Source organism: Copadichromis virginalis, linkage group LG12 (assembly GCF_057382275.1).
Source record: "Copadichromis virginalis isolate Kocher_CV1m ecotype Utaka linkage group LG12, C_Virginalis_male_GT1.1, whole genome shotgun sequence".
Taxonomy (NCBI): Eukaryota; Metazoa; Chordata; class Actinopteri; order Cichliformes; family Cichlidae; genus Copadichromis; species Copadichromis virginalis.
This window is the reverse complement of record NC_140629.1, coordinates 6,774,818-6,786,176: the sequence shown is the minus strand read 5'-3', so window position 1 is coordinate 6,786,176 and position 11,359 is coordinate 6,774,818.

The following is an 11,359-nucleotide window of genomic DNA, read 5'->3' as shown; positions in this document are numbered from 1 at the left end:
ACATTCTCGCCTGAAAATGTGTTAACGTTTATTTTGTGACCCAGAAAGAATAATAAGAGTAATATTAAAACTAACTAGCTGCCACCATTGTTGGAAACTTAGCAGGGCCGCACTATAAATTATGGGATAGGTTGGGCCACGAAGCAACCCATCCTTCAAATCTGGGGAAATGAAGGGCGCATTTGTCGGAGTCTTTGAGTTTGGACAGTCTTCGTCGTGTTGCTATAACGTAAACGGCCTACAAATGCTGGCACAGGAGGATGCGATTTCTGAATTTGGACACAGCTACGATACTGGACACTGCATCTTCTTCTTCGGGGTTTAACGGCAGCTGGCATCCTTGTACATGCAGTGCTGCCCTCTTCTGTTTCAGTCCGTTGTTACACTCTTAAATCCTACTACTTATTCCTGCGTCTTTTGGGATCTTACAAAGCTTCAAACGACTATTAAATTATTCGTCGACGATTTTGATAGTCAACGTAGTTGTGACTAGTCGACTAATCGTGGCAGTCCTAGTCTGAATAAATGTCATTTTGGGGCACTATAAATTAAAATGCAGTGTTGACAAGAAGCAAATCTCCCTCCCTTTAGTTGCAGGTCTCCCCCTCCCTCATCCGGTGCAATGTCACTGACAGCGGAGGGGGGGTGGGCGTGGTGGAGCGGTGTGGATGCAGTATTGCAGGCCTGATCATTTTCCACTGCTTGCACTCTTTTGTAGTGGACCAGTGTTTTCAGTGTATGATGAGTCTCAAGTTGCCCAAATGCTCTGGTCCTTGCTTTACTGCACCATGATACACTCTCACCACTTCTGCCTTCTGTGCTCAGTGGACTGCTGACTGTATAATAGCTGTAGTTACCTTTTTAGTCATTGCCTCCACATCTTTTGAGTACCCAATAACTCTGAAAAATTTGCTTCACTTACAGTTTAGAACGTATGCTGGTCCATCTACGAGCTATATTTGTAGCAAAACAGTTTGTTGCATTTCAATCCGTGTGTCATGTTTACATATCTTTGTGGGGACCAAAAATTGGAAATTTACTCTACTTGTGGGGAGAAAAATGCGTTCGAAGACATTTTTGAGACTCAAAATGTGGTTTTAGTGTCAGGGTTACAATTAGGTTATGGTTAGGCATTCATTCATTTGGTGGTTAGAGTTGGGGTAAGCGGCTAAAGGAAAGTATTATGTTGGTTAGATGTCCCCAGAAAGATATGAAAACAACTGTAGGTGTTTGTTGTTTTATTACAGTAATATTCCCACACCGCTCCACTTCGCCTAACTTCCATCATGGTCAATGTGACCGTCAAGTTCTGTTTATTCTAAACCATTACTGTCATGTACTGTGAGACAAGTAGGAATAAAAATGCAGACTCTCAGACAAAAACTAAACTCAAAAGGCAGCTTTATTGCTGGACTTAAGAATTACAACAACCAGACAAGGTTGGACTGGACACTAAGGAAAGAGCAGAACACACAGTCAAGGAACGAGGGAGACGCAGGCACCAAATACACGAGGGAATCAGGGCAAAGAGGAAACACCTGGTGAACACGGCTGGCAACAGACAGATGGGACAGTGGCAAGCAAAACTGAACATGACGCACAAAACACAGGAGACTATCACAGTAAAACTAGATATGAAGGAACTGAGACGCAGACTGATAGAACCCAGGGAAGACAGCATGGGAGGAGAGAGAGGACGAGAGAGCACACAGGGCTCTGTTAGGTATCAAAATACTTTATTAATCCCTAAGGAAATATTTGAGTTACAGTTGGATTAAATCATAAAATATTACAATGTTTACAAGTTTAAGAAATAGCACTAATATTTACAAATATCCAGAATATTACAGAGGTGAAATATATATGATTCACATTTAACTTTGTCATTATTGCACTGTGTACCGTGCATTAGATGGAGGAGGTGTACAGGGAAATGGTGGAGTGTAAGCAAACTAAACTAGGAAATATAAGATACACAGAGAACATAACGGACTCCAGAACACTAAAACCATTACAAACTCAGTTCTAAAAAATCAGGGACACTTCAACTAAAAGCAGAATGCAATTATTTTCCAATCTTGTAAAACTTTATTCAATTCACAGTAGAAAATAGAGCACATATGAAATGTTTAAACTGAGAAAATATACAACTGAGATGAGAATTCTCATATTAGACAATAGAACATTAAATAATAGAGCATCGATGTTTTCTGTCCAGTCCATATCAGTATCCAGCATAGATCCAGCATGATTTTCTGATGTGTTTTCCTTTCATTTATTTGAGCTGTATAATCTTTCCACCTGCATGTCTGACTCTCGTTAAACAAGGATAAAACTAAAATGCTCACTGCTGAACAACACAAACAAAACTATTTCATTGACATAGGGCTCACTTTTTTTGAGAAAGTATTTCTTGGCTTCAGTAATAAATTCTTAACTAACACTTTTTTATCTGATTTCCCTGTGCCAGCTTATCTACATCGTAATACCCACCATTCTGACTAGTGATGTGTCGGTCGAGAACTTCAGTGAATGACGCGCGCCGGCTCGGTACCAGCGACCAGATTTGGTGTGTGGTAGTAACAGGTAAATTAACTTTTTTTTTTTATTATTTGAATATATGTGAGTGCTTGTGTATAAAATACACAAACAATACACATATGCTTTCAATTGTGTAATTTAAGTGATCTAGGTAGCTCTGTTTTGGAAGTTCAGTTAATGCTAGAAATGTGCTTTGGAGTTTGTACGTGTTTTGTCTCTAGGGGCCACCACATATATTTATATATAGGATAGACAATATAAACATATTTAAAATTAAAGGAATTGAAATGTACATTGTGCCTTGGTTTAGAGTGTCTGGAAGAGAGTCCTGTCTCAGTCAATTATAGATGATGTGAGCGGGCGGGTGTGTGTGTTTAGGGCACGGATGGCTTGGGGATAGAAGCTCCTCTTGAGTCTCTCTGTCCTTGCCCGGAAGATGCGGAACCTTCTACCAGATTGCAGAAGTTGGAACAGTTTGTTGCCAGGATGGGACGGGTCCTTCAGTATCTGCGCTGCTCTAGTCCGGCATCTCCTGGTGTAGGTGTCCTGAAGCGGGGGGGAGAGCAATCCTGCAGCAGCGTTCTGCTGTACGGATCACTCTCTGGAGAGCTTTTTGGTCCTTCACACAGCTGTTCCCAAACCACGATGTCATGTTCTGTGTGAGGATGCTCTCCACAGCACCTGTATAGAAAATCCTGAGGATCTTTGGAGAGACCCTGAACTTCCTCAGTTGTCGTAGGTGATACAGGCGCTGCCTAGCCTTTTTGGTCTGGACCTGAATGTGGGCAGCCCATGTCAGGTCTGAGGAGATGTGGACACCAAGATACTTGAAGGACTGCACCCTCTCCACTGGCGCTCCATTGATGATGATGGGCTTGTAGTCTCTGTGCTGACCCCTTCTGAAGTCCACCACCAGCTCCTTGGTCTTGCTGACGTTCAGCTGGAGGTGGTTGTCCTGGCACCACGATGCCAGATTCTTCACTTCATCCATGTAGGCCGCCTCATCGTTGTTGGAGATGGCACCCAACACCACTGTGTCGTCAGCAAACTTCACAATGGTGTTGGAGCCATGGGTGGCCACACAGTCTGAAGTGTAGAGGGAGTAGAGCAGTGGCGAGAGGACACATCCCTGAGGTGCTCCTGTGTTGATGGCGATGCTGTTGGAGAAGCACCTGCCCACCCTCACCACCTGAGTTCTGCCAGTGAGGAAGTCCAACACCCATGCACACAGACGGCTGTTAAGTCCCAGATCCCTCAGCTTTGTGAACAGTCTGCAGGGCACTATTGTGTTAAACGCTGAACTGTAATCAACAAACAGCATTCGCACATAGTTACCCTGTTTCTTGTCCACGTGGCTGAGAGTGGTGTGTAGGACGTGGGCGATGGCATCCTCTGTGGATCTGTTGGATCTGTAGGCGAACTGCAGCGGATCTGTGGTGTCTGGGATGGAGGAAGAGATGGTGTTCTTCAGCAGCCTCTCAAACACCTTCATTACTACCGAGGTCAGTGCAACTGGCCGGTAATCGTTCAGGGATGAGGGTTTGCTGTTCTTGGGCACAGGGATGATGGTGGATCTTTTGAAGCATGTGGGGACCACAGACTTCGCCAGGGACTCGTTGAAGATGTAAGTGAACACACCTGCTAGCTGGTCAGCACAGCAGCGCAGCAGACGGCCGGTGATGCCGTCTGGCCCCGCCGCTTTCCTTGTGTTCACTCTCCTCAGTGCCGCTCGGACGTCATGCTCCGCGATGCTGGTCACCGGTCTCTCGCTGATGACGTCACTGTCCTCGGTAGTCAGGCGGTAGATAGCATTAGCCGCCTGGCTAACCTCGAAACGGGCGTAGAACCGATTCAGCTCGTTGGTGAATGCAGAGTCGGCGTTGATCGGCGCAGTGTCCCTGGCTTTGTAGTCCGTAATGGTGCGTAGTCCGTGCCACATACTCCGTGTGTCGCCCTGGTGGAAGCGGGACTCCACACGTTCCCGGTACCTGCGTTTGGCATCTCTCACCGCGCGCCGCACGCCGTATGAGGCCGCTTTGTAGGCGCTCATATCGCCAGTGGCGAGACCCGCGTTGTAGGAGGCGGTCCTGGCGTTTACTGCAGTGCGGATCGATCTGTCCATCCACGGTTTCTGGTTTGGGAATGTGGTGACTCTCGCAAATCTCTCTCAAATCCTGTAAAATAGTCAGATTTCTATTCATATTAATGTACAGAATTCACCTGCTTGCTGCTACTACTGCACATTCACCCAGTGTATATGTAGCCCTCACCTCAGTAGTGATGAAGTGCTTTGAACGCCTGCTCAGAGACTTCATCATTTCTTCACTACCAGACACACTGGACCCACTACAGTTCGCTTACCGTCCAAATCGTTCCACAGACGATGCCATCTCTCATCTCCTCCACACATCACTCACTCACTTGGACACTAGAAGGGGGAATTATGTTAAAATGCTCTTCATAGACTACAGCTCTGCATTTAATACCATAATTCCCTCCACACTCACCACCAAGCTGGAGCATCTGGGACTCAGCTCATCTATGTGTCAGTGGATCTCCAACTTCCTAACTGGCAGACCACAGGCAGTAAGGATGGGCGGACATGTCTCAGCCTCCACCACTCTCAGCACTGGAGCCCCCCAGGGGTGTGTTCTGAGCCCCCTGCTGTACTCTTTGTACATATATGACTGTGTGGCCACTACCAGCTCCACCACCATCATCAAGTTTGCTGACGACACCGTCGTGGTGGGCCTGATCTCTGATAACAACGAGACGGCCTACCTGAAGGAGATTAGGAATCTGGAGAACTGGTGCCAGAGGAACAACCTCCTTCTAAACGTCAGTAAGACAAAGGAGCTGATAGTGGACTTCAGCACTAAGCAGGAGAGGAACTACCAGACCCCCGTCATCAACGAGTGCCCAGTGGAGAGAGTGGACAGCTTCAAATACCTCGGAGTTCACATCACGCAGGACCTGTCATGGTCCTGTCACATCAACACCGTGGTGAAAAAGGCCCGACAGCGTCTCTACCACCTCAGACGCTTGAGAGACTTCCAACTGCCCTCCAAGGTGCTCAGGAACTTTTACTCGTGCACCATAGAGAGCATCCTGACGGGAAACATCTTAACCTGGTTCGGGAACAGCACCATGCAGGACAGACGAGCTCTACAGAGGGTTGTGCGATCAGCTGAGCGCACCATCTGCTCCGAGCTCCCTGACCTGCACTCAACCTACAGCAGGCGGTGCTGGACCAAGGCCAGGAAGATCGTGAAGGACCTCAGCCATCCCAACAACAGACTGTTCTCTCTGCTGAGGTCAGGAAAGCGATTCCGCTCCCTGAAGACCAACACAGAGAGACTGAGGAGGAGCTTCTTCCCGCAGGCGATACGGTCTCTCAATCACACCACCACACAGTACTGACCCACACATATGGTTCTTACACACACACTGGACTTTCTGGACATTGTTTTTGCACACATTGTTTTTTTGCACAACACTGGTCACTATATTCTTCATTTCCGGTTAATACTTGTACAGCTGCTGTTATTGTGTATATATTTATTTATATTTAGATTTCTTCATACATTCTTATATAGTTCTATATTGTGTATTTTGTTGTACAGTTATTTTATTTTCAACTTTAATTTATATATTTTATCTTATTCTTCCCAGTTAAATTTACCCTTCATTCTAATTTGTGTTGTACAGTTATTTCATTTTTAACCTTAATTTATATTTTATTCCTTCTTAGGTAAATTTACCCTTTTTAATTTTTCATATTTATTTCCTATCTTATTCATAGCCTTTTCCTTTTTTGTTTTCTTTAGGTCACGAGCAGTTGTCCAAGCATTTCACTACATATCGTACTGTGTATGACTGTGTACGTGACAAATAAAATTTGAATTTGATTTGATTTATACTATATGTCTATATATATATATATATATATATATATATAATGTTCTTCCTCTACACCCCCCCCCCAATTTTTGCACATGTCGAGGAGCGTGTCAGGCTACATTTCACTGTGTGTTATACTTGTATAACTATGCATGTGACAAATAAAGAACCTTGAACTTGAACTATATATAGACATATATAAATAAAACCACAGGTTTTTTTTACATTAGTAATTCCTTCTGTGCATAATTTTATATTATTGTTAATAATAAATTATTTAAAGCAACAAAACAACCTGAAGAGCCGGTTGGGGGCCAAAAGAGCCGGCTCTTTTTAGTGAGCTGAGCTGCAAGAGCCGGAAATCCCATCAGTAATTCTGACCCTCGGGACCTTCTGAGATTCATGCACGTACAGACAACAGCTAAATCCTCCTGGCTCGTGTCCAGGAACCAGAAGCATGATGCTGATAAACCAGTAGTTCATGAATAAAATTAGCTCCTGGGACATCATATAGGAGAAGAGAGAAGTCTTCTTGTCTCCAGAACTTTATCTGAATGAAGGAAGTTCAGATTTTGTTGTGGATGTTGGCACTTGTCAAGCACAACTTTGGAGGAATTATTTTACAATTTTGAGAAATGTCTTTATTTTTTACCTTGACTACCTGTTTCTGTTTTTGCTAAGTTATACTAATGCCTCAATATGCTGCCAATATATAGCCAATTGGAAGAAATGTGTATTCTCTGACCAGCTGGGGAGTGGTTCCTGATGGTTTGTGTCTATTGCTTTTGTTGATATCGTAAAGAGGGTTCTGCACCCAAATAAACCTCCTTCTGATCTTATGGTCACTAGCAGATTGCTGCAGTTTGCATGGAAGACGCAGACTTGTCTAGAAACACTTGTTAACTAACCACCGAACGCAAGCTGACATAATTGTCAAAATATGATGTAAATTGGAAATGAAGAATTTTCCTCCTTAGAGTAAAAGTTGTGCCTTACGACTGAAACCAGCACCGTTCAAAAGGTGAAACTTTTGCACTCCTAATGGATTCAATAATGTTTAGCAAGTAGTTGGCATACCATTTCCTCTCCTGATGTTTTCAAGTGCACATGGATATGATGGTAGAGTTGAGAAGAGAAAGCGCACTGGACCCAGATAATTTTTAAGGTTTTACTTTTTTTTAATCTTGTTGTTTAAATCTAAACTTAAAAGATAATTTAAGTTATCAAAAGTGGGAGTAAAAGAAACACAAATCCCAACACACACATCATACCAAAAGTTAAAGTCTAACAAAATAAGAAGAAAACCTAAATGAAAAGAAAAAAATGCATTGAAAAGAAATTAAAAAACAGAAATAACATTGATTTTTTTAAAGACCTTAAAAAAATCAAAAATGTAATGAATCACATATGTAAGTTTAATTTATTGTGAAAGATTTATTTGGTTTAACTTCTTTTTTTTAACAACAGCATCCCATATTTGTGTGAATGCTTGTAAAGCATTTCTCTTTATTCTTTATCCTTCATTATTCTAGTTGCTTCCGTACGTTATTTGGACTTTAACAACTTCCACAATTTTTGTGCTATTTTCACCATTCAAATGTCACAATATTCTGCTATTTCTGCCTCTCTTTTTTTAAAACTATTCTTCTTTAAACAAGAATTTCACTTTAACATGAAACATTAAGCTCTTATTAATCCATTTTTAGGTTGCTACAAACTTTACCTCAAATGTAATCGGTATAACTGCACGTCCCATATACTCAACATATTTTGAAGTTTTTGTACATATAAAGATCTCACACTGCAGTACAGTCTATCTATGAACATAGGATAAATACATTTACATGTTAATATACTGAGAGCTCAGTCTACTGGTATGTAATTACCATAGCAACTGTTGAATTCTCCCAATTCTTTGAATCTTTGGGCTGAAGGAAGGACAATACTCGGTGTATAAATGCTCAATCAACAATCATTTATTTCCATACAATTCAACAATAAGAGCATTACAACGTCCGGACGGGAGAGATGCCTGCAGAGGTTCGACAGCATGTCTCAAAATGGTGACAGGTTGCTCAGCTTTTTATAGTCTCTAGTGGCCCCCAGCTAGTCGTAAAAGCCAAAACATCACATTTTTTCTCTGTTACAGCGCCCAAGTTATGACCTCGGCAGTTGTTTCTCTGCTTTCTGTAAGGTGGGGGTGTGGAATGTGGTCTATCTATCTCCCCTGTCTTTAGACACAGAGTCTCCTGCTTACAACCTTCTCTTCATGATTCAACACTTAAGCATGTCAAGAAAACAGTGTAACACATTCCCAGCAGATCAAGGATACAGAGTGATGCACATTTATCTAATGAACTAATATGTGAATATGTTCTGTTAACTCAAAAGTATAATGAGAACTAAACTACATACAGCTCACACACTCTATATTAAAGGGTATAATGTGATCTACAGCAGTATTCTAATTCAACTACTTTGATTACATATATAAGGTAACATATAATAACAGAATAATCTAATAGCATTCACAGGCAACCCAAATACTAGATCAATGGGAAGCCTTGGTTGTCTCCCAAACATCAGCACATAAGGTGAATAGCCCGTCACATCATTCTTGGTACAATTATATGCATGTACTAGAGGTTTCACATAGTCTTTCCAATGCAACTTCTCATTGTCCTTCAAGATACCAAGCATTTGGAGAAGTGTTCTGTTGAACCTCTCAACTGGATTGGCTCTGGGGTGGTACGGCGTTGTGTGTATCTTTTTCATGCCGATAATTTCGCAGAGTTCATTTATTGTTTTCGATTCGAAATCGGGGCCTTGATCACTTAAAAGTCTCTCTGGGACACCATAATGAACAATGAAGTTCTCCCAGAGGGCCTTTGCAACAGTGCGCGCTCGTTGGTTGGGTGTAGGGACAGCTACTGCGAACTTAGTAAAGTGATCAGTTATAACTAATACATCCTTACTGTTAGACTGATCTGGCTCAATAGATAGATAATCTATACAGACCAGTTCAAGGGGCCTGCTTGTCTTGATGTTCATGAGGGGAGCTGCCCTCTCCGGCCTACACTTCCGGTGAACACACCGTTTACACGTGTTGATCATTTTTTCAACTGACGTCTGCATTTTTGGCCAGTAAAACCGAGTTCTGACCAGGTCAATAGTGCGGTCAGTTCCTAGGTGGCCCATGTTACTGTGGAGGTGTTGGAAGACTACTGGCCTCAACTCCTCGGGTAACACGAGTTGAAAGGAGATGTCTGGACTGGTTTGCCTCTTTTGGTAAAGAACTCCATTCTGCAGTTCAAGACGACTGAGCTCACGCAGTAACAAGGGAAGCTCAGGTAGTTCTGCTCTAAGACTGGGAGGTGGGGTCTGACCAGTTTCTAACAGAGTGACTATAGCATCGAGAGCTGGGTCTAGCCTCTGTTTCTGTCTGAGCTCATCCTCTGCCATAGGCGGGGGAAGAGGAGAACCATTCAACAGCTCTTCTGCAAAGCTATCAGGGACAGCTGTAGCATGTAAGGCTAAGGACTCAACTAAAGCCAAACCTGGGCAAGTGAATCCAGGCCTGCAGAATTAACTGAATGCCTTTCACAGATGGCCTGTACAACCTCCCTAGAAACCATTTCTTTGTCATCGCCACTGAGGTGAGTGAGGGCGAATTGCCGGATCCTTTCACTTTCCTTCTGTGAGACAGGATCATCACCTGGGCTACCATGGGGACGACGACACAGTGCATCCGCGTCTACGTTTTGTTTACCAGCCCTGTACTGGAGTTGGAATGAAAAAATAGACAAGGCTGAGAGCCAACGGTAACTCGTTGCATCCAGCTTCGCTGATGTTAGGATGTACGTTAACGGATTACTGTCTGTCACTACTGTGAATTCCGTACCATACAGGTAGTCGGAGAACTTTTCGGTGACAGCCCACTTAAGACCCAAGAACTCCAGCTTGTGGGCTGGATATCTCATCTCACTTCTTGAAAGTCCTCTGCTAGCAAAGGCTATGGCCCTCAACTGTCCATCCTGGAGTTGGTACAGAGCGCCACCAAGGCCAATGGTACTAGCATCAGTGTGGAGGATATATGGGAGTCTGGGGTCGGCAAAACCCAACACTGGGGCTGAGGTTAGCCTACCAATGACTTGTTCAAAAGCCTCTTGACACTTTTGAGTCCACCTGTCCCCAAATAGCTCTTTCGGGCTATGGTACATGGAGCTTTGTTGCTTCGTGGGTCTTTTCTTTCCTTTTCTCAATGGTGGGTAACCAGCGGTTAACTCATTCAACGGCCTTACAATATTAGAAAAACCCTGGATGAATCGCCGGTAGTACCCAGCAAAGCCCAAAAATGACCTTAACTCTTTAAGGTTGGTGGGGACGGGCCAACTCGTGAGGGCTTTGATCTTCTCTGCATCAGTCTCGACTCCACGCTCTGACACCACGTGGCCGAGATACTTAACAGAGGTTTGGAAAAATTTACACTTCTCGGGTGCTAATTTTAACCCAAACTCTTTCAACCGCAACAGGACCTTCTTCAGGCGTTGCTCGTGTTCTTCAAGAGATGATGAAAAGATGATGAGATCATCAATAAAGACAAGGACCTCCTTAAGATTCATCGGACCCATACACTGCTCCATGAGCCTTTGAAAAGTGGAGGGTGCGTTGGTGATCCCTTGGGGCATCCTATTGAATTCCCAAAATCCTAAGGGACATACGAAGGCTGTTTTCTGCTTGTCTGACTCTGACATTTCAATCTGATAATATCCCGACTTGAGATCCAGGACCGAGAACCATTTCGACCCTGCTAGAGCGGAAAAACCTTCTTCCAGATTCGGGAGTGCATATGCGTCTTTGATGGTTTGGAGGTTGTTGAAATCTCCCAATTCTTTTGATCTTTGGGCTGAAGGAAGGA